We start from the raw sequence: 22,993 nt of genomic DNA, 5'->3' as shown, positions 1-22,993 counted from the left end.
TCTGTGTGGGTGAGTCCAGTGCAGGTCGTACCTAAGAAAGGTGGTATGACTGTAGTCTCGAATGATAGGAATGAACTAATTCCTACCTGTACCGTCACAGGGTGGCGAGTTTGCATTGATTACCGCAAACTCAATGATGCTACTCGTAAGGATCACTTCCCGCTTCCATTCATCGATCAGATGTTGGAACGTCTGTCGGGGAAGTTGTATTACTGTTTCTTAGACGGGTTCTCTGGGTACTTTCAGATTCCTATCGCTCCTGAGGATCAGGAGTAGACTACCTTTACCTGCCCCTTCGGCACATTCGCCTACCGACGGATGCCTTTTGGGTTGTGTAATGCACCAGCGACCTTCCAGAGATGCATGGTTGCAATTTTCCATGACATGATCGAGGATTCCATGGAGGTTTTCATGGATGATTTTTCGGTATTTGGGGATTCCTTCGATCAATGCTTGGAAAATTTGAGACAGATGTTGAAGAGGTGTGAGGAGACGAATCTGGTCCTGAACTGGGAAAAATGCCACTTCATGGTGAAGGAGGGCATAGTTTTGGGACACAAGATTTCTCACGCGGGCATGGAAGTCGATCCAGCTAAAGTCGACATTATTTCACGACTTCCGCCCCCCACCTCTGTTAGAGCTATACGGAGCTTTCTCGGCCATGTCGGGTTCTATCGGCGATTCATCAAAGATTTTTCAAAAATCGCCAGACCCATGACCCGTTTGTTGGAGAAAGACGCTCCGTTCATATTTGGAGATGATTGCTTGAGAGCCTTTGACCTTCTCAAGCAAAAGTTGATTGAGGCCCCTATTTTAGTTGCACCCGACTGGAGTCTGCCGTTTGAGATTATGTGCGACGCGAGTGATTACGCTATAGGGGCCGTTCTTGGCCAAAAGAGAGAAAAGCACTTTCACCCGATCTATTATGCGAGCAAAACTCTTCACGACGCTCAGGAGCATTATACCACGACAGAAAAAGAGCTCTTGGCGGTCGTTTTCGCATTTGATAAATTTAGATCGTACTTGGTGCTTTCGAAAACCGTTGTATATACTGATCACGCTGCCATCCGATATCTCTTCAGCAAACAGGACGCCAAACCGCGTCTGATCAGGTGGATCTTGTTGCTGCAGGATTTTGATATTGAAATTCAAGATAAAAAGGGTGCGTTGAATGTAGCGGCTGACCATCTATCTCGGTTAGAGCATGGAGACATCGTGGATGCGCGTTGGGATTCCATAAATGACAACTTCCCACACGAGTCTTTGATGAGTGTTGAGATATGAGATTAGTCGCCATGGTTCGCTGACCTTGCGAACTACCTTGCTTGCGGGATTCTGATTAAAGGGTTGACTCACCAGCAAAAGAGGAAATTCTTTTCAGATGTCAAGCACTACATTTGGGATGACCCTTACTTGTTTCGGGTTGGTGCTGATCAGGTGATTAGGAGATGTGTTTCAGGGAAGGAGGTGATCGATATTCTGCGCCATTGTCACGAGGGACCTATCGGAGGCCACCATGGAGCCAACTTTATCGCCGAGAAGGTGTTGGATTCCGGGTTTTATTGGCCGACTATATTTCGTGATACGCAGAGTTGGGTTTGAGCGTGCGATGCTTGCCAGAGGGCGACAAATATATCGGCACGTGATGAAATGCCTCAAAACTGGATTCAGGTTTGTGAAGTCTTTGATATCTGGGGGATAGACTTCATGGGACCATTTCCCCCCTCACGAGGTAATAAGTACATCCTGGTCGCAGTTGACTATGTATCGAAGTGGGCGGAGGCACAGGCCTTACCCACCAATGATGCCAGGGTGGTCGTGAGATTTTTGAAAAGCTTGTTTGCCCGGTTTGGCGCTCCGAAAGCGCTTATCAGTGACAGAGGGACGCATTTTTGCAATACTCAGCTCGAGAGAGCTTTGTCCCGTTACGGTGTGCATCACCGTTTATCCACGCCCTATCATCCACAGACAAGCGGGCAGGTGGAAGTCACGAACCGGGGGCTGAAAAGAATCCTTGAGCGGTCAGTAGGTGCAAGCCGCAAGGATTGGTCGGATAAGCTTGATGAAGCGTTGTGGGCTTTTCGTATGGCTTACAAGATTCCCATTGGGACTACTCCCTTTAGGCTTGTGTACGGAAAGGCATGCCATTTACCGGTTGAGTTGGAGCATAAAGTGATGTGGGCTCTAAAAACCGCAAATCTGGACCTAAAAGCCGGAGGTGAAGCCCGGTTTCTCTAGATTCATGAATTGGAAGAGTTGCGACAACGCGCTTATGAAAGATCCGTGTTGTACAAAGAGCGCACGAAGAGATTGCACGACAAACGCTTGAAGGACCACAAAGAATTCCAAGCGGGCGATCTTGTTCTTCTTTACAACTCGCGGTTGCGCTTATTTCCAGGAAAGCTTCATTCACGTTGGACAGGCCTATACACGGTTAAAGAGGTATTTCCGTATGGGACTGTTGCAATAGAGAACGCGGACGGCGTTATTTTCAAAGTAAATGGGCATCGCTTGAAGTTATACGTTGCCGGGCCGACATAGTCAGTGGTGGAGGTCATTGAGCTCCAAACCCCGCACACATCATAAGTGTGGGGAGGAGAGAGTCTACACTGTTGACTCGCGTATCAAAAATGCAGCAAGAGCGTATTTTGCGCTTTAGGGGTAGTATCGCCTTTTTGGAATTTTTCTAGTTTTAGCTTGGAGTCTTGCTATCGACTCGTCGACAAAAATTTAGCATGAGTCTACGTTACTGACTCGCCGACAAAAATGTAGCAGGAGCGTCTTTGGCGCTATAAGGGTAAAATTGTCCTTTTTTGTGTTTTTGTAGTTTTAGCGTAATTTAGGTTAGTTAGGTAGTTTCCGTTAGTTTGTTGTAGTTTCGTACGTGCCGTGCGAAGGTTCTGTGCTGCAATATTGTTATAACAGTTGGCGTGTTGAAAAAACTGGCGAAAAACGGCCAAAACAGTTGCTGGAAATGGATTCTGCGGAAAAATTCTGATCTGCAGCTGTTGCACGGCCGTTCCTCGAGTCGCACGACCGTGCGTTTCCGAAGGCCGACACGGTGGATCGCACCCTTGGTGCATCTCCGAGAACAGTTGCTAGGGTTTGGGCGATGTCGGTGACGCACGACCGTGCAATGCGGAGAACGACCGTGCATCAGGCTGAGGGCAGTTTTGTCATTTGGCACTATAAATACCCTCATCTGCAGCCCCCATTCACAATTCGCGAAACCCTGCCAGCACCAGGCCGTTCCAGAGCGATACTTCATCAAATCGCACGATTTTTCGCACGATCTCACACCCTTCTTCGCACGGTACGTTCCTAGTTGTAGATTTCTTGTTTCCTTGCTTTCTAGGATAGATTTCCTCCGATTCTTCATGGGATTTATTAGGGTTCTCTTCATAAACAAATCGAAACCCTAACCCTTGTTTGAATCTTGCTTATCGTGAACACCCGATTAAGTTTCTGACCCCTGTATGTACAAAAAAAGTTGTTGATTTTGAGAAAATCAGGCTATTCGAAGTTCAGGGGTTCGGAATCTTCAAGTCACTTGTCGCACGGACGTTCCTTGGGTGGAACGGTCGTGCCATTCCGGGTGATTCACGATGTCAGCTTGTTGTTCGGTATTGCACGGTAGTGCCGTTGATCGCACGCCGTGCAGTTCCGACATCTCTGGGCAGATGGTGCTTGTCATCGGCGACGCACGACCGTGCGTCTCGTCGCACGACCGTGCCGTATTCCCAGATCAGAATTCACAGCTTCTTCATAATTGGCTGCTCGGCTGTTTTTGATTCAAATTTTTCCTGTTTCCATCTCTCTAATGTTATTTCTCATACAGATGAACCATCCTTTCTTTCAATTCGACCCCAACAATGAGCGAGAGGCTTTGTGCATTCCGAAACGAGACGCATTATGGGCACGACGGGGGCAGTTCGGAGTCCCCCGATGGTTGGATTGGGAAGTGATGCAGGAACTCAATCAGTATGACAGACTAGATGATATGATGAGTCGCCCGCTTGCAAATCTGGTCGGTTGCAACCGACCCATTTACCTGGAGCTGACCATAGAGTTCTTCGCATCTTATGCCTATGAAAAGCCGATTGCTTATCGAAAACCCAAATTCCGCCACAAGGAGCGGGTAGCTTTCAGGTTATGTGGTCGACGGCATAGGTGGTCGGTTGGTCGTTTGGGTAGAAGGCTCGGGATTTATACTAGGGAAGACATGGATGATCCCAATGTCTTCACAGATCAGTTCACCTTCCCTTCTGATGCAGCACGGGATGCATTTTGGGCTGCAAATGCCGTTGGGGACCCCTACAACCCGAGGATGTCGAAGGCCTCGCTACTCAGAGACCCTCTGGTGCGAGTGATGCACCACGTGTTTAGCCATACGATATTCGGTCGTCGCATGGACAGTCTTGGTAACTGTCCAACACCAGATTTGATCTTTCTATATGCGTTGGTGGATAAAGCACCTATCAACCTAGCCGCACGAATGGCTGAATACTTTGTCAAGTGCTCGGGGCGGACTCCGAGCAGTCAGATACATGGCGGTCAGTATGTGACCGAAATAGCGTACAATGAACGCTATATGACTGAGGAGGTGCTTCAAGGTCTCACTCTGATAACCGAGGGGGTTCATGTCGACATTAGGTCGCTAAAGGCCATGGGGGTGATTGTGGAGTTAGATAGGGGGGGATAGGATGAGGGGGCTGAATAACGAGGTCTGGGACCCGTTACCCCCACTTCCAGCAGACGAAGAGGATGTAGAAATGCAGGAGCAGCACGCAGTTCAGCAGCACAGACCGCACACACCACCACACCAGACACCGCCACATGAGCCGCAGCACCATGAGTACCACCAGCATTAGGATTGGCCAGAGTTTTACCAACAGTTCCAGCAGATGCGTGTGACGCAGGAGCAGCATGGTACGTACATTGACCAGATTAGGACTAGCCATGACCAGATCCGGGCTAGTCAGGATCAGCTCAGGGCCACTCAGGATCAGCTTAGGCAAAGCCAGGAGAGTTAATATCAGGGGGTGAGTGCGGGGTTTTCATATCTTTTCGGGGAGATGCATCATGCATACCCCGACTACTTTCAGCACCCTCCACAGTTCCCACCGTGGAACCCCCTGGTTATGGCGATGCGGGTCCGTCCTTTACTAGAGACGATGATGGTGATGACACTTAGGAGCGGTGGAGTGATAGTTGGTGGTTATTTTTAGTATTTCAGTACTTTGTTTTGGGTGTTTACTTTTGACTGTTATTTCAAACACCCCGGTTATGTATGTTTTATTTTTCAGACTCTTTACTTTAATTGTTATGTTATGTCTTTGTTGGGATTGTTAGTTTTTATATTTATGTATATTATGGTTGATTTGTGATTTTTCTATTTCTGTTCTATGTTGGTGCACATATGACATACTTGCAGGTTTTGGGCTATTGGATTTTGGACCGGAGCACGTGACAGATACAGCTTCGGAAGTCTCGTTGCATCAACATCATCTTGAGGGGAGTATTGTTATCCTTTTCTCTATATTTCGGGTCTCGCATTGGGGACAATGCGAAGTTCAAGTGTGGGGAGGGGGTTAACTTTGTTAACTTTGTTAACTTTGTTTGTCTTCGTATAAAAAAAAATCAGAAAAATCATTCAAAAAATACCTGTATTTTGTATATATTTTGGTAAATAAACCGGTTGATTGTGTTTTAGAAAGCTTCGGACTTAATAAAAACTCGACAAGCAAAATATTTTTGAAAAAGGAAACCGGAAAGCGTGACAAACAAAGAAAGACTTACATGATAGTTTTCACACTTTTACCCATTCCATCCGTTACGTGATCATAATTGAGCCTATTGTTATATATTTGTTCATTTCGGATATAGGAGTGAGCCGGATGTTATGTGTAATTTAGAACTTGTCACTAGTATGCTTGTTAAGACCATGAACTTGTGGATTTGTGTAAAAGTGATAGAGGCACTTAGATTACCCATTTGTTGTAAACCTTGTTCTTTGTGTTGTGCTTCCCGTTCACCTTATATTACCCTTTAGGATTAACCATGTCGAGCCTTCCCGTTTACCTTTGTTTATCCACATTATCACCCACTTAGCCAAATTTAGCCTTTGTATGTTTTAAACCTTTTTAGTGTTGAAACTCGGACAAAATAATCGTTTAACTAGCATTTATTTCAGTTTATTGTATAATCTTTTTATGTTAAAAAAAAACACCCTAAAATAGGGTAAAGTTGATAAAAATCGAGCAATTTTGAATGCTTAAATGTTAAAATTTCATTGATAAGCTCGATTGCGCAATAGTCGCCTTTTTAAGGCATTTGTATGTATAGTTGTATATTTTTTGTTGCTAGTTAAACGCTACTACCGAGTTTTAACCATTTTCGTCACTTTATATGTCCACTTCCATACCCTTCGCCCAAGCCTAACTTTACAACCCGTAAAGACCTCTTGATTTACACTTGTTTGCATGTTAGTTGGTGGAGACGAGATCTTATGACAAGCTTATGATATTGCAGATTTCATTGACGAGGCATTGAGTGTTTGCACATACACATTTTATGTATGTTTCATAAATAAAACCGAGTGTGTGTGAACATTGTGAGTCGTGTGAAGATTAACATGTTGAATCAATTAAATGTGAAGTCACGGCTTTTTGATTGTCGCTATTATAATTGCATATGCTTGTTGGGTTTGAGTCTTTTGATGTTGTCTTTCGACAAACTGGCTAACCGTTTATAGTAGTTTTCAATAAAATAATGTGTAAATTATCGTTCTTGTTTGTTTCTGTCTTTTATTGCTTTTTAGTTCAGCTTGCTTGAGGACAAGCAAGGTTCAAGTGTGGGGAGATTAGATATTCGCTAATTTACACATATTTTAGTCCCCCGTTTTACCCCTATTTTATGCGTTTTCGGCCGTAAAACCGTCATTCGGATACTTAATTATCTACATTTTTTGTTTACAGGCCTAAAACAGCATACCAGACAAGATGATAGCGAAAACGAGGACTTTCCGGACAAAACGATGAAGCTGCGAAACTTCTATTAGAAAACTGACCTGGGCTTGTGGAACGGTCGTGCGACCTGATGCACGACCGTGCGTCACCGATAATTCATAAAAGACCCGGCAATGAACGAGGGTGCAACTCCGCGTGCAGGGCATTGAAGGCCAACCCGGGAAGGCACGGTCGTTCCAGATCTTGCACCCCGTGCATCTCCGATGATCAAGCCAACCTCGGAACTGAACGACCAGTGCGACCAGGTGTGCAACAAGAATTCGGAATAGAACGACCGTGCCACGTGAAGAACGTTGGTGCCATATCGAATCCGGTCAACGATCTGATGACATCTTGCAGTATGGTGGCCCACCACCAATAATTGCTTAAAGTGCACGGTCGTGCGATCCATGCACGACCGTGCGACATCGAAAAAGCATAAAAACAGAACAGAATCATTCTGTTAGTAACTCTGGAATTTTGGAGAGCTTTGCAGGCGATTTTGAGGCTCCGAAGGCTTCTGCTTTCACTCGGATTCAAGCCACATTGCCCGGTTTTGCTCGTTTACTATCCGGATTCTTAATCTTGTGCTTGTTTATGGTTTGGATTTCTAATCTTTCCAGAATTTTGTTAATGTTTCAAGCATTTAGATTAATATTTATGTATTATTGTAGCCTTAGGGCAATAACGCAACAATCCCTTGCTTGATTATAGCCATTAGTATGTTAATCTTTGTTTGCAATGATATTGTGAAGTATTTTCTATGATTATCTTTGATGATTAGTTTGCAACCTTGTTATTGATATTGATTTCTTGATTATAAGTAATTGTGTTGGATGATTGGTACTTGGTTAGTTAAGATAGTTGAAAAATGAAGCTTAATTAATCATTTATTAGTAAACTTTTAATTTGGTTAACTAGTTTAACTTGGTTAAAATGTGGGCACCATGATACTAGAAATGGTTAGTGGTTTAATAAAATGTAATTATTGTTAATCAAGAAAGCTTGCCCTCACGGAAGGACTCTAACGGGTTAGATGGTGTTGTTATGAATTCTTGCCATGATTTGTTAGCTTAGTTAGTAGTTTCGGCCAAAATTGCTATCTTGGTGAATTTATGTGCAAGATTTATAAAATGAACTCGGTTGTGATTTAATCTAGTTTATGCTTGTCTCGGTGGTTGCATTGTGTTTATCGGTGTCGCTTTCCTTGATTAAGTGAGGTTAGAAAACTCCTAACGGATGACTAACTTATTTTTAGGAGATTTTTATAGACATTTATCAATTGCACGTTAAAGAACAATTTTAGGTGGTTAAAGTGTGTTTATCGTTTTAACTTTCCGAATGATTGTCATGTTTGGATTCCCGAAAGGGATACTAATTTTCTCAAAATGGAAAATTGACCGAATGCTTCTAGTGCCAAAACCGACTTAGTTAACATGCTTTGGTTGTGTATTAAGCAAGGCTATTTATATATAATCTACTATGTTTTATAAGTATTTATTTATGCTTACTTTAGTTTAATTAAAACCAAAACAACTTATGTTTTTACCGATAATTTAGTGATAAAGGTCTAGTATTATTTCTCCGCCCATTTCCGTGGATCGATACTTGGTTCTTACCAATACTTTACTACATATATGACGGGGTACACATGCCTCTTTCGTGTGTGTTTTGATGTAAAAGTAATGATCACTTTTATAAATTTAAAACCAAATCGTGTGTAATTTCATTGTAAAAATATGTATAGTCGCGCATACGTCACTTGACTTTTGAAGTTTTTGTTGCAGTATTTTGAAAACATAGAAGTATCTCTACCTTTCAGGTCGGTCGATCGGATAGGTGTTCGATCGGACGATAACCCGATTGGTTGGACACTTTAACGAGAACAAGTGCACAGCAGGTTGTCACTCGATCGGACGGTTGTTCGATCGGGTGCCATCGTTTGTGCATTAAACATGTTGAAAATTGTTTAAGTGTGGAAGTTCAAATGTCTCATGATTCGAATGGCAGTTTGATCAGACGATAGTCCGATCGGACAACAATTCGTTCAACACTCAGACTTCAAATGTTGGCTGAAATGGTTAAGTGTGGGACCCGAGGTGCAGGTCGTTCGGATTGCCCAGTCGTTCGGATTGGCTATTCGTTCGGATAGTAGTCCGTTCCGATGGCGCTCCGTCCTGGTCGACCTATTCGTCTCACACTTGGTTGTTTTGATTGTTTGTCGTTTTATCGAGATGATGTGATATCGTGCCAAACAACAGAAACCTAGTCAATACTTGGTACTCCCGATTGGACAGGAACCACACAAATCCGGTCAGTTAACTATTCGTGACGGTGTTCTATGTTTAACACGAAATCCGTAAACCTCGTGGGTAGAATCCAGATCTTGAACTAACACAACCACAAGAATGAGTAGTAAGTTGGCACAAGCTCCGATTCTATCGGTTTTGAGTGCATTGAGTGTAAAAGAGTTGAAAGAAAGTTGGAAAACCATCTTTCAATCCTTTTCTTTTGTGATTATGTTTAGATCTATGAAAGATCTTTGTTGGTTTATGTGGAACCCGGTTAGATCTAAGTTATTCTTGGTGGATTGAGGCCAAAACATGAAGTTCTTCAAGAACACATGATGACGTCATCCTAGAACACCTTAAATCTTGATGATTTCATGGTTAAATGTTAAGATTCAAAAGATAGAAAGGTGTAGGAGTGCGTGTAGATTAAGGAAGTACAAGATTTAGGACGAGATCTTACCGGAATCGCGAGAAATCTGAAGAAAAGAGGGGAGAACGAGTTGGTCGGACGCCAGTTGCCAAAAGTAGAAAGAATGAAAGTGGCAAGGGGTATTTATAGGGTTACCCAAAGAAGAAATAGCTGGTCGTTCGGTTAGGTAGCCCGATCGAACAGCCTGTCCGATCGGACGGCAGTCCGATCGAACGGCTGGTCGCCTGATCGATCAGTCATTTGGTTCGAGTGTTTGGTGCGACGAGTTTTGCCATTTCGATTTCGATTGCGAGCATTGCGATGCGTTAGAGTTTCCTAGTCAAATTGCTTTTAATCCCAACTACTCATATCTTGCACTATCTCTTCTCCACCAATTATCATACCGTTTCGATTGCGATTGAGTTTGATTGCGTTTCGATTGATTACCACACATAACATAAATTAAACATGCACAAGTAACATATAAAGTACACACACACATGTATAACAATAACCAAAATGCGTAATTCGAGTTGCGAGTGCGAGTGCGATTGAGATAGCGATAGTGCGATAACATTTGCGATAAATAGCGATTACCATGCGATTTTTAGTAGATACTCCACATAATACAACTAAAGCGAAAATAAAATAGACTAATCTATGAGTCAAAGATGTCAAAACAGGAATTGAGCAAGGAAAGACAGATCGCCATTAGCAATCTCTTCTTCCTTTGACTTCAATCTTGACTTTGACTTTGACTTCGAAACACGGGGTTTTACAGCCTCCCCTAGTTGAGGGAATTTCGTCCTGAAATTAGGCCGAAGCCGTAACAAACTACTACGGGTACTTTGCCCTCATGTCGCTTTTGAGTTCCCAAGTGAACTCTGCACCTCGTTTGCCTTCCCATCGGACTTTCACAATAGGAATGCGCGAGCATCTGAGCTGCTTGGTTTGGCGATCCATGATTTCGACAGGCTTCTCCACGAAGTGTAGTGTTTCGTTTATTTGGAGGTCATCGAGAGGTACAATTAAATCATGCTCAGCCAGGCACTTTCGGAGGTTTGACACATGAAAAGTCGGGTGGACATTACTAAGTTCCTCCGGTAGTTCGAGTCTGTAGGCGACTTTTCCGATGCTTTCTAGAATCTTAAAAGGTCCAACATATCGAGGCGCTAGTTTCCCTTTCTTGCCGAATCTGACCACACCCTTCCAAGGTGATACCTTTAGGAGTACGTAGTCGCCAATGTCAAATTCAAGGGGCTTGCGTCGTCTATCGGCGTAACTTTTCTGTGGACTCCGAGCTTTCAACAAGTTGTCTCGAATTTGGTGGACTTTGTTAGTCGTTTCTTGCAATAGCTCAGGACCGGTTAATTGCGAGTGACCAATCTCGTGCCATACAATAGGCGATCGACATCTTCTTCCATATAAAGCCTTGAATGGTGCCATTTGAATGCTGGAATGATAATTGTTGTTATACGAGAATTCAACTAATGGCAGGTAAGTGTCCCAATTACCACCGAAATCTATGACACATGAACGAAGCATGTCTTCAAGAGTACGGATCGTTCTTTTAATCTGACCATCGGTTTGAGGATGGAATGTGGTACTCAGATTAAGCGTAGTACCGAGAGCCGCTTGAAACGTTTCCCACAGTCCCGAGGTGAACCGAGTGTCACGGTCAGAGATGATGTCGCGAGGGGTCCCATGATTACAAATGATCTCATTGGTGTAGATTCGGGCTAATCGTTCTACCTTGTAGTCTTCTCGTATTGGCAAAAAGTGAGCAGATTTGGTCAAACGGTCAATGACAACCCAAATGCTGTCGTGATCTGATGACGTGTGCGGAAGCTTTGTTATGAAGTCCATAGCTATACTCTCCCATTTCCACATAGGGATTGGCGGTTGTTCGAGTAAGTCAGGCACTTCCCAACGTAGAGAGCAATATCCCTTTTCATGCCCGGCCACCAGTACTTGTAGCGAAGGTCCTGGTACATTTTGTCGGCACCGGGATGAATAGAATACCGGGATTTGTGGGCTTCATCCATCAATATCTGTCGCAAATTGGTCCGTTTAGGGATCCAAATTCGGTCCAGAAAGTGAAATATCCCATTCGACTTATTCACAAGCTGAGCTCCATCGTGATAGATTCTTTCCTTCTTTAAAGTGCGTTCATTAAAACAGGCATGCTGGGATTCGCGGATGAGGGTTTCGAGATCGTATTGGGCTTGGGTATTACGAATGCTAAGCAAATAACTCTGTCTGCTGAGAGCATCTGCAACGACATTTGCTTTGCCTGGGTGATAACGAATCTCACAATCGTAATCGTTGAGAAGTTCTACCCATCGGCGTTGACGCATATTAAGTTCTTTCTGATCAAAGATATGTTGTAGGCTCCTATGATCGGTGAAGATCGTACACCTGTTACCATATAGGTAGTGTCGCCAAATCTTTAACGCAAAAACAACCGCGCCTAGCTTGAGATCATGGGTTGTATAGTTCTTCTCGTGGATTTTGAGCTGACGAGATGCGTAAGCTATAACCTTGTCTCGCTGCATAAGAACACAACCAAGACCAAGGTTGGAAGCATCACAATAGACAATGAAGTCGTCGTTTCCGTCGGGCAATGTGAGAACAGGAGCATTGCAAAGCATGTGCTTGAGGGTTTGGAAGGCAGACTCTTGTTCAGTTCCCCAAACAAAAGGCTTGTCTTTATGCGTGAGACCGGTAAGCGGCATAGCGATCTTTGAGAATCCTTCGATGAATCGTCGATAATAGCCCGCTAGTCCGAGAAAAGAACGGACTTCAGACGGGTTCTTAGGTGTAATCCAACCCTTAACGGCTTCGATCTTCGCGGGATCGACTTGAATACCTTGACTATTGACAATGTGGACCAGAAACTGAACCTCCTCTAGCCAGAATTCACACTTGGAGAACTTGGCATAGAGTTGATTCCCCTGGAGTAGCTCGAGAACCAAACGTAGATGTTGCGCGTGTTCGGCCTTCGACTTGGAATAGATCAAGACATCGTCCATGAACACGATGACGAAACGGTCGAGATATGGTTTGCACACGCGATTCATCAGATCCATGAAAACCGCGGGTGCGTTGGTTAAACCGAAAGGCATAACAACGAATTCATAATGGCCATAACGGGTGCGGAAAGCGGTTTTGGGTATATCCTCCTCTTGAATGCGTAGCTGGTGATAGCCTGAGTGTAGATCGATCTTTGAGAAACACGTAGAACCTTGTAGCTGATCAAACAAATCGTCAATGCGAGGCAGGGGATAGCGGTTCTTGATGGTTAGCTTATTCAATTCCCGATAGTCGATGCACATCCTGAACGACCCATCCTTCTTTTTAACGAAGAGGACTGGCGTGCCCCAAGGAGAGGTGCTCGGGTGAATGAAGCCTTTCTCAAGTAATTCCTGGAGCTAATTCGAGAGTTCACGCATTTCGGATGGTGCGAGTCGGTAAGGAGCTTTGGCAACAGGGTTGGCTCCAGGGATGAGGTCGATACGAAAGTCGATATCACGACTTGGCGGTAGGCCGGGAAGATCGTCAGGGAAAAAGTTGGTGAATTCACAAACAACAGGTGCATTTTTCACTAATGTGTTCCCTTTCTTTTCCTTCTCCGCTACTACAATGTTAGCCAAGAAAGCTCTGTATTCCTTGCGGAAATACTTGCTAGCTTGGACACATGACATGAGTTTGAGACCTCTAGAAGCAGTTTCACCATAGACACACAATAAATCCCCATTCGCGAGCAAGAATCGAATCATCTTATCGAAGCACACAAATTCAGCATGGTTTTCGCGAAGGAAGTCCATGCCTACTATGAAGTCAAAACTTACGAGTTGCATCGGAATAAGGTCGATTGGAAAGATGTGATTGTTGAGCTCAAGAGTACAATCACGAAGAACATAATTAACGGCGACAGTTCTTCCGGTAGCGACTTCAACATCGAACGTCGAGGGGAGATGGGAGCGCATACGACTAAGGAGCTTCTCGAATTCAAACGACACAAAGCAGTTATCGGCTCCAGTATCAAACAAACATGAAGCATAAATACCATTCACAAGGAACGTACCATTGACCACATTGTTGTCAGCCTGGGCTTGGCGCACATTGATGTTGAAAGTTCTTGCGCATGTGGCTTGTTGCTGCTACTGCGGCTGTTGCTGCTGGTGAGGCTGCTGCTGCTGGGGCTCTTGTTTCACAACCCTGTTCGGGCACAGGTTCGCAAAGTGGTTGGGATCACCACATGCGAAGCAAACTCGGGCGTTGACCATGGGTGCCTGAGCCGCTTGTTGGCCTTGTGGGGCTGGGAGCAGAGCTTGATGAGCAGTGGCTTTAGATGGCGCTTGACGGGGACCAGTACGGCAGTTAGTAGTGAAGTGGTCGTACATATTGCAATGAGCACAGAAACGGCAGGCGAGACCCACCAGATGATGATAAGTGCATGTTGGGCTGGCAGGGTGAGGGCCTGTGTATGCACGCTTTGCGGGCGGTGCATAAGTAACTGGTGCTGGGCGGTGGTGAGACTGCTGCTGAGCCGGTACGGCTTGAAGTGGAGCAGTAGTGGTGGTGGCAGCACAGTTCTTGTTGCTAGAGCTACTGTAGTTGTTCTTCTTCTTGCGGCATAAGGACTTTGACGATTGAGCGGCGACAGTTTCAGAGGTTGGTGCGGCGGTGACTTGGTGCAGGTTCTTCGAAGTTTTATCCCAAAAACCAGCTTTTACCCGCTTGTTGTTGATTTCTGCAGCAAGCAAGTAAGTTTCATCGATCGTTGCTGTTTTTGCGGCATGCACAAAATCCGCAACACAGTCGGGTAGAGCTCAGATGTACTTCTTGATTGCCATGTCGGACGTCGTCACTTGATCAGGACAGATGATGCTGAGCTGCTTAAAGTGAGCAGTCAGGGCAGCGTTGTCACCTTCCTTCTGCTTAATGTTTCAGAATTCGTCCTCCAGCTTTTGGCGTTCATGGGGAGGGCAGAATTCCTCCATCATGATGGCTTTCAACTCCTCCCATGTCAGCTCATAGGCTGCATCATTTCCGCGTTTGTTTCGTTCGGCCGTCCACCAGTCTAATGCACGGGACTGGAAGACGCCGGTAGCGTTTAGAGTGCGGAGATTTTCCGGACATCCACTCTGGCGCAGAGTGACTTCGATGGAATCGAACCATTGAAACATAGCCGTTGGGCCATCTTTTCCAGTGAATTCCTTTGGACCACAAGCCTTGAACTGCTTGAAGCTGAAAGCAGTCTTGGTAGCAACTTTAGGAGCTTCGGTTCTGAACTCCTCAGACGATTTGCTAACGTTCTCGTAAATCTCACTCACAATCTGAGGCACAACCTTGGCCACTTGTTTAGCGAGGATGGCAGCAAGGCGTTTGTCCCTCTGTTCTTGACGAGTGTGTCGTGGGTGACGAGGTCCAGATGATGGTCCGGTCGACATTGTCTGCAACAGACATCGTCATAGGTCTCAGACACGTCATAAATCGAATCTCACCTCACACGTCTAATACTTACTAAAGCTTAGGAGCGCGCATAATCATGTAAGCACATAGGCACGAAATCACAGATTCACATAGAGACACATAGGCACATAAACACACATAAGCACGTAAGGCACATAAGCACAGAAGCACATACGCATGTAATCACAGAGGCACATAAGCAAATACGCACGCAATTCTCCTAGAAGCACATAGAGTATTCTGACTGCCTCAGCATGCAAAACCTTATTATTCAAAGTCTGCGAGCGTTCGGGAATGTCGATCGCGTTTAGCATGGCGATTAGTATAGTATAAGCGTATAACATAGCATGAGGTCGCCCATAATTTAGCGATTTGTCAGCGTTTTGAGATAGAAGTGCAGTGCGAGTTGTGCATGTCGATTGAAGTGAAAGCAAAATCGAATAATTCTCCAAAATTTAAACACATAAACAGGTAAATACATATAAACTCATAAAATCGACGAATCATCAGAGTCAGCAGTTGCGGGCTCAGAATCGAAGCACATAATAATCAAGAAATAGATCGTCTGCGCCTATTAGACATTGACTATCCAAAGTGATTCGACTATTCTCAAGGACTTGTCGTACACATTTTGACTTTCAGGATCGTGCGTCTGCCTCGATTCTTGGGTGTTCGACACGCATCCCTTTAGTCATACCGTGTCTTCAAGTCGTTGGAGTCCGTCGAGACTTGGGTGAGAGTTTTGGAAAAACCAAGTAAAAGTCGGAACAAGTCGTCAAGGTTAGGGTTTCACCCCTAGCTTAACAACTTCTTTCCTATTTTGATAAAATAGAGACGAAAATTCGCGCTAAAGTATGGATTTCACTCCTGGTTCAATGCGAATTCTCGCGTTTTATAGATAAATATAGATCAATTAAGCAATTTAATCGAGAGTTTGCGGTTTTCACACATAATCTCGACTTAATCGCTTATTCACAATTGAAAATTCGAGTGCAGTGATGGTGTAGCGTAGGCGAGAATAGTGAGAAATAGCAAGTAAGCTCCTACATGATCCCTACTGGACATGCAAGAGTCGGTCTATTGGGTCCTAACTATAGTCTAGGTCTCTAAGACATCGACCCGGACTAGGTCAAGTCTTGCCCAATTCCCTATAGTTATGGCTCTGATACCAATCTGTCACACCCCAACCGATGGCGGAAACATCGGGGCATGGCACTGAGCGTAACAGATTGTCTAGAAGTTTCCATAACAACTATATATTTACCAGATATTTAAAGCAACATGTCCCATACCATGTCATAAATGATACTACAGTTATTATAGAAAGATCTAGTCAAAATGTTCTGTTCCGACAACTCAGATTTTTATTACAGACAACTGTTTATTGGTTTCTAGACCTTCCTTGGCCTCGATTTCATCACCGTGCAAAATAAGCATCCTAGCAACTTAAGCACCTGTCACATACGTTAAAGTAAAAGTCAATACACATAGTGTAAAGGCGAGCGTACAAGTTTGATAATAGCATATAGAGTTCGAAAGCGTTACGCATAACCAGCACGTACACAGAGTGAAATGAGGCATGCTAGTTATCGACATGAACCTATCGATACCAATGACTGCGGGTTGACTGCCCAAGGCAGTTCGCGATACATACTCACCACTGTGAGCCATGTAGGTAATTGTCCTTAACAACCCCCGAGTGAACGGGTGCTGAGTCCAAACTAATAGTACTACCATTGCTAAGGCAGGTAGACAACATTCCATGTGTAAACATAACAAACAAGCATTCATTTAGTCACGTATACATGCGATAGCGGTTAGCGTTTAAAGTATTGCGTAGTGTGTTCGATGTGATTTTGTATAAGTAACATATGTAACACCCAAAAGTGCGTAAAGCAAAAAGGGATTGAGTATACTCACAGCGTTTGATGGATTGAAGGGAGCGCTAGAGAGTAGGGTTAGCCTGAACAGTTCGATAGCATAACGATAAGTGACGTGCAAAACAATGCAAAGTACAAGTGAGTTGGACAACAGTTTGATCGGATGGTAATCCGATTGGACAGCCAGTCGTGCGAGTGGTAGTCCGCTCGGACGGTCGTCCGGTCGGATGGCCGTTTGAGTGGATTGTTTCTCCCTTTGGAGAAGATGTGTTTGTGTATGATGGCTTAACTTTTGAAGTTTTTGTTGTAGTATTTTGAAAACATAGAAGTATCTCTACCTTTCAGGTCAGTCGATCGGACAGGTGTTCGATCGGACGACAACCCGATTGGTTGGACACTTTAACGAGAACAAGTGCACAACAGGTTATCACTCGATCGGATGGTTGTTCGATCGGGTGGCATCCTTTGTGCATTGAACATGTTGAAAATTGTTTAAGTGTAGAAGTTCAAATGTCTCATGATTCGAATGGCAGTTTGATTGGACGATAGTCCGATCGGACAACAATTCGTTCAACACTCAGACTTCAAATGTTGGCTAAAATGGTTAAGTGTGGGACCCGAGGTGCAGGTCGTTCGGATTGCCCAGTCGTTCAGATTGGCTGTTCGTTCGGACAGTAGTCCGTTCCGATGGCGCTCCGTCCTGGTCGACCTGTTCGTCTTACACTTGGTTGTTTTGATTGTTTGTCGTTTTATCGAGATGATGTGATATCGTGCCAAACAACAGAAACCTCGTCAATACTTGGTACTCCCGATTGGACAGGAACCACACAAATCCGGCCAGTTAACTATTCGTGACGGTGTTCTATGTTTAACACGAAATCGGTAAACCTCGTGGGTAGAATCCAGATCTTGAACTAACACAACTACAAGAATGAGTAGTAAGTTGGCACAAGCTCCGATTCTATCGGTTTTGAGTGCATTGAGTGTAAAAGAGTTGAAAGAAAGTTGGAAAACCATCTTTCAATCCTTTTCTTTTATGATTATGTTTAGATCTATGAAAGATCTTTGTTGGTTTATGTGGAAACCGGTTAGATCTAAGTTATTCTGGGTGGATTGAGGCCAAAACATGAAGTTCTTCAAGAACACATGATGACGTCATCCTAGAACACCTTGCATCTTGATGTTTTCACGGTTAAAAGTTAATATTTAAAAGATAGAAAGGTGTGGGAGTGCGTGTAGATTAACGAAGTACAAGATTTAGGACGAGATCTTACCGGAATCGCGAGAAATCTGAAGAAAAGAGGGGAGAACGAGCTGGTCGGACGTTAATTGCCAAAAGTAGAAAGAATGAAAGTGACAAGGGGTATTTATAGGGTTACCCAAAGAGGAAAGAGCTGGTCGTTCGGTTAGGCAGCCCGATCGATCAGTCGCTTGGTTCGGGTGTTCAGTGCGACGAGTTTTGCCGTTTCGATTTCGATTGCGAGCATTGCGATGCGTTAGAGTTTCCTAGTCAGATTACTTTTAATCCCAACTACTCATATCTTGCACTATCTCTTCTCCACCAATTATCATACCATTTCGATTGCGATTGGGTTCACTTGCATTTCGATTGATTACCACACATAATATAAATTAAACATGCACAAGTAACACATAAAGTACACACACACGTATAACAATAACCAAAATGCGTAATTCAAGTTGCGAGTGCGATTGTGATAGCGATAATGCGATAACATATGCGATAAATAGCGATTACCATGCGATTATTAATAGATACTCCACATAATACAACTAAAGCGAAAATAAAATAAACTAATCTATGAGTCAAAGAAGTCAAAACAGGAATTGAGCAAGGAAAGACAAATCGCCATTAGCAATCTCTTCTTCCTTTGACTTCAATCTTGACTTTGACTTTGACTTCGAAATACGGGGTGTTACAACAGGATCTCTGGATTTGGCATGCTTTTATTGGTCTGCCTGGTTCACTTAACGACCTTAACACCATCTACCAATCAGAGATCTTTAACGATGTAATAGCAGGAACTGGTCCAAACACCAGTTTTATAGTTTTGGGGGTGGAATACAGGCACGATTACTACTTGCGGATGGAATATACCCAATGTACTCTACAATCGTTAAATCTATTCGCACCTGACAAACGATAAAAGAAAGAAATTTGCCAGGTTTCAAGAGGAGCGAGAAAAGACATTGAACGATGTTTTGGGGTTCTACAAAAAATGGCATATCACTGAACACATAGCACGTTCTTTTACACCACAGAGGTTGCGATACGTTATGTATGCTTGTATCTTGCTATATCACATGATCATCGAAAACGAAGGGAGAGGGATTTGTGAGTACAACGAAAACGCGCCTAACAGGAATCTGTTCCAATTAGCGTAGAACAACAAGATTTAAATGGATTTTACCTATGTAACTAGTACACACATCAAAATTTTCAAGCGGACTTGGTGGAATACATTTGGAACAACGCACAATACAAACCCAATGATGACATGCCGGATGAAGACTAGTAGTTCTTTTTTAATTTTTTTAAGTTTAGGTGTTTTTTAATATAATGTAGGAATTAATATTTATTTTAGAGTTTAAATAAATTTTAGCTTTATTTTGCCAAAATTAAAAAATCAATAAATAAATAAATAAATTAGTGGGGGATGCCCATCCTCCATTTCCCATTGTCTATTGAAAGGACATCCTCCTTAGATGTTTACATAACACTGACGTGACATAACAACCTTCACACTAATTACGGACATGATAGACTCTATTTATGTACATTATACAATAATATCTATATTATCTATAATAAGAGATTATGAGCTAATGTAAATCTGCCTATGTGTCAATTTCTAAGGTATGCCACATGTCAATCATGATGTCATAATTCCGGTTTACAATTTACAACCACAAATAATCTATAAATCAGATATATTTATTTATATTAGAATTAATTAGTGGTTTTTTAGGCGGGCCAATTTAAAATTCAAAATTTAAACAACTGATCCATAAAAACCTCTCTCTAAAATTCAAAATTAGAGGTTCACTTTCAGAAATCAATCCATTTCTCTCTGATGGAGTTGGTTCCCCTGTTCACACCACCCTCTCTGCTTTTCTACCGCAACTCCTCAACGCCCCCGCGCTCCGCCGCTGCCGGCATCTGATTGCCGTATCTATAGCCGTAAACTTATCATCGATTCAGGTCACAATGTCATCTACGACCCGTGATTTTCAACTACTCAAAACAAAAACAACAAGATTGATTATCGTTCTCTAGGGTTTTCATTCTTCCAATCATTTTAATGCCTAAATTTTCAATATCTTTTGCAGGTGTCTTCTTTATTCTTTGGTTCAACTCATGTGCACAACTCACTATCACTTATTCTTTTCATTTGTGGATTTCTGCCTTTGACATAGGTACGTAGAACTAATTTTCTTGCAATTTGATTATAATATGTTCGATAATTACATTATCTGTTTGTGTTTTCTCTTCATATGTTTGCTTTAGACTTGGTTTTAAGGACGAGCACAAGCTCAAAAACACCTAAATTTATAAGTACTAAATTTAGTGAAGTGGATGTTGATTTATAATTTTAATTAACCAGGTGGATACGATAAGGAAGACATAGCAGCTAGAGCTTATGAATTAGCAGCCCTCAAGTATTGGGGTCCCACCACCACCACAAACTATCCGGTAGTAATCTTTATCTTATATGACCTGAATTAATTGAAAGTAAGGATAGGCTTGCTAAAAGCTTATACACCGACTCTAATCACATTTTATATAAATTTGGATGATTTAGGTTTGCAACTATGAGAAAGAGCTTGAAGAAATGAACAACATGACTATGCAAGAATTTGTTGCTTCACTTAGAAGGTATATATAAGTTGTGTCGGTTTCACTTTGTGAATTAAGTGCAATTGTGAGTGCATTAGGTTATATATAGATAGTGTCTAATTAAACTTTAAATTTGTAGGAAAAGCAGTGGTTTTTGTAGAGTAGCCTCAATTTATAGAGGTGTGACAAGGTAACAAGTGTTAGTTATCATATAACCGGATGTTCACCGTCCAATTTGCCACGTTTTTGTCAAAAATATGGATTAAACTGCTAATAATGGTTTTAGATTAAGAAAACCGAACCGACCAGGTTGGTAATTGGTTAGGCTGCCAGTCACTATCACAATGCAGTATACTCTCATTTTAATGGCTAAATTTTCAATATCTTTTGCAGGTGTCCTCTTTATTCTTTGGTTCAATCCATGTGCACAACTCACTATCACTTATTCTTTTCATTTGTGGATTTCTGCCTTTGACATAGGTACGTAGAACTAATTTTCTTGCAATTTGATTATAATATGTTCGATAACTACATTATCTGTTTCTGGTTTCTCTTCATATGTTTGCTTTAGACTTAGTTTTAAGGACGAGCACAAGCTCAAAAACACCTAAATTTATAACTACTAAATTCCATAAACAAGTGTATATTTTCTACTTTATTTAATTTTTCTGCAGCTTCTATTTGTCTTGGTATACCGAATTACATTGTTGGAATTGAACCTTAACAGAGGAACAGTTGACTAAGGCCAAAACCGGTTCAGAGAAGTGGAACCAGAATAATCAGTTGTTAGGCTTCAAACTTTCCCCTTGACAGTGGTTCAAACAACTGCTGATCTATAATTCTGATTTGTTTTATCTACTGCTTAGCACAACAGCTGATGTGAAGACTAAAAGAATGCCAAATACTAAGTACTGCTCTTCGAACTATTGGCTTCAGTCAAGCATTGCTGAGAAGACCAAAGCCCTGCTTGGAATAAAGCAGTGGAAAAAAGAAACAGTTGTTTACTTTATCTTATTGTAATAGAATCAGTTGTTAGATAACAATGGATGTATAGATCAGTTCTTAGAGTTAGTTGTTAGATGTCACGTTCATGGTGACGTCAGCCAAGATGCTTCAGCGGTTTGACATGCTCTATAAATGGACCAGTACTCTTTATTGTTTCACTTGATGGATTGACGGTGTTTATCTCCTCTGATCCAATCCTTTCTTCTTGTGTGATCGACCAAGTAGCATCAGGCTGAGGGAAAGTTTTAGTTTGTACGCATGCAATGTAATCTTTTGATTTGATTACAAATCTTTCTATTAATGAAAAGCATGTGTTTATCAAAACTATTTTCCTCCTTGATTGTGTTCACAAAGTTTGTGTTCATTTCCGCTGCATAAATCATTGAATCATATTCATTCATTGTTTATCTATTACAAAAAATACAATAAATTTAACAATCAATTTAACAATCAATTCATCTATTACAAAAAACACAATCATGACGACATCTGAGTAGCAGATGTACAAAACAGATGTTAAAGCTCATCTACTGATATACCAACACTTGCTGATCAAATTAAACTTCAAATCCACTAAAAGACAGAAAGTTGGGTAGTGTCATATAAGAGGAGCTTCAACAGTTCAGGGAAAACAAGTTTGATAACTTGCACACTTACCAAAGGATGAGAATCTTTTGGGCAAAAAGTGGACCCTCAAAAACATTGTATATGTTGGAGTATAGTTGTCAAGATTTATACTCATCAAACTAAGCACAAACAGCAGATGTTTCCACAACCACTGCTGCATATTGAGAAAATCAAAGTCTGTCGTAACCACTGATTGGTTCAAACATCTGTTGGTTTGTAGCTATCCAGTGTTGAAAATCAACCTCTGTTCCATCATTTTCATTGTTTTCTACTGTTACCAAACTTCAGTGCTTTAAACCACTGACACAGCTATCCACTGATAGTTAAAGTCACCCACTGTCCTCATTTTCATTTGTAATCAACTGATATTCATCCATCAGTGGTTTCCTTAACAACTGTCTTCCATTATCCTTTTATTTGATCAGAGGTTGGCATGT

Source organism: Helianthus annuus, chromosome 14 (genome assembly GCF_002127325.2).
Source record: "Helianthus annuus cultivar XRQ/B chromosome 14, HanXRQr2.0-SUNRISE, whole genome shotgun sequence".
In the NCBI taxonomy this organism is placed as follows: domain Eukaryota; kingdom Viridiplantae; phylum Streptophyta; class Magnoliopsida; order Asterales; family Asteraceae; genus Helianthus; species Helianthus annuus.
This window is presented reverse-complemented; position numbering follows the sequence as displayed.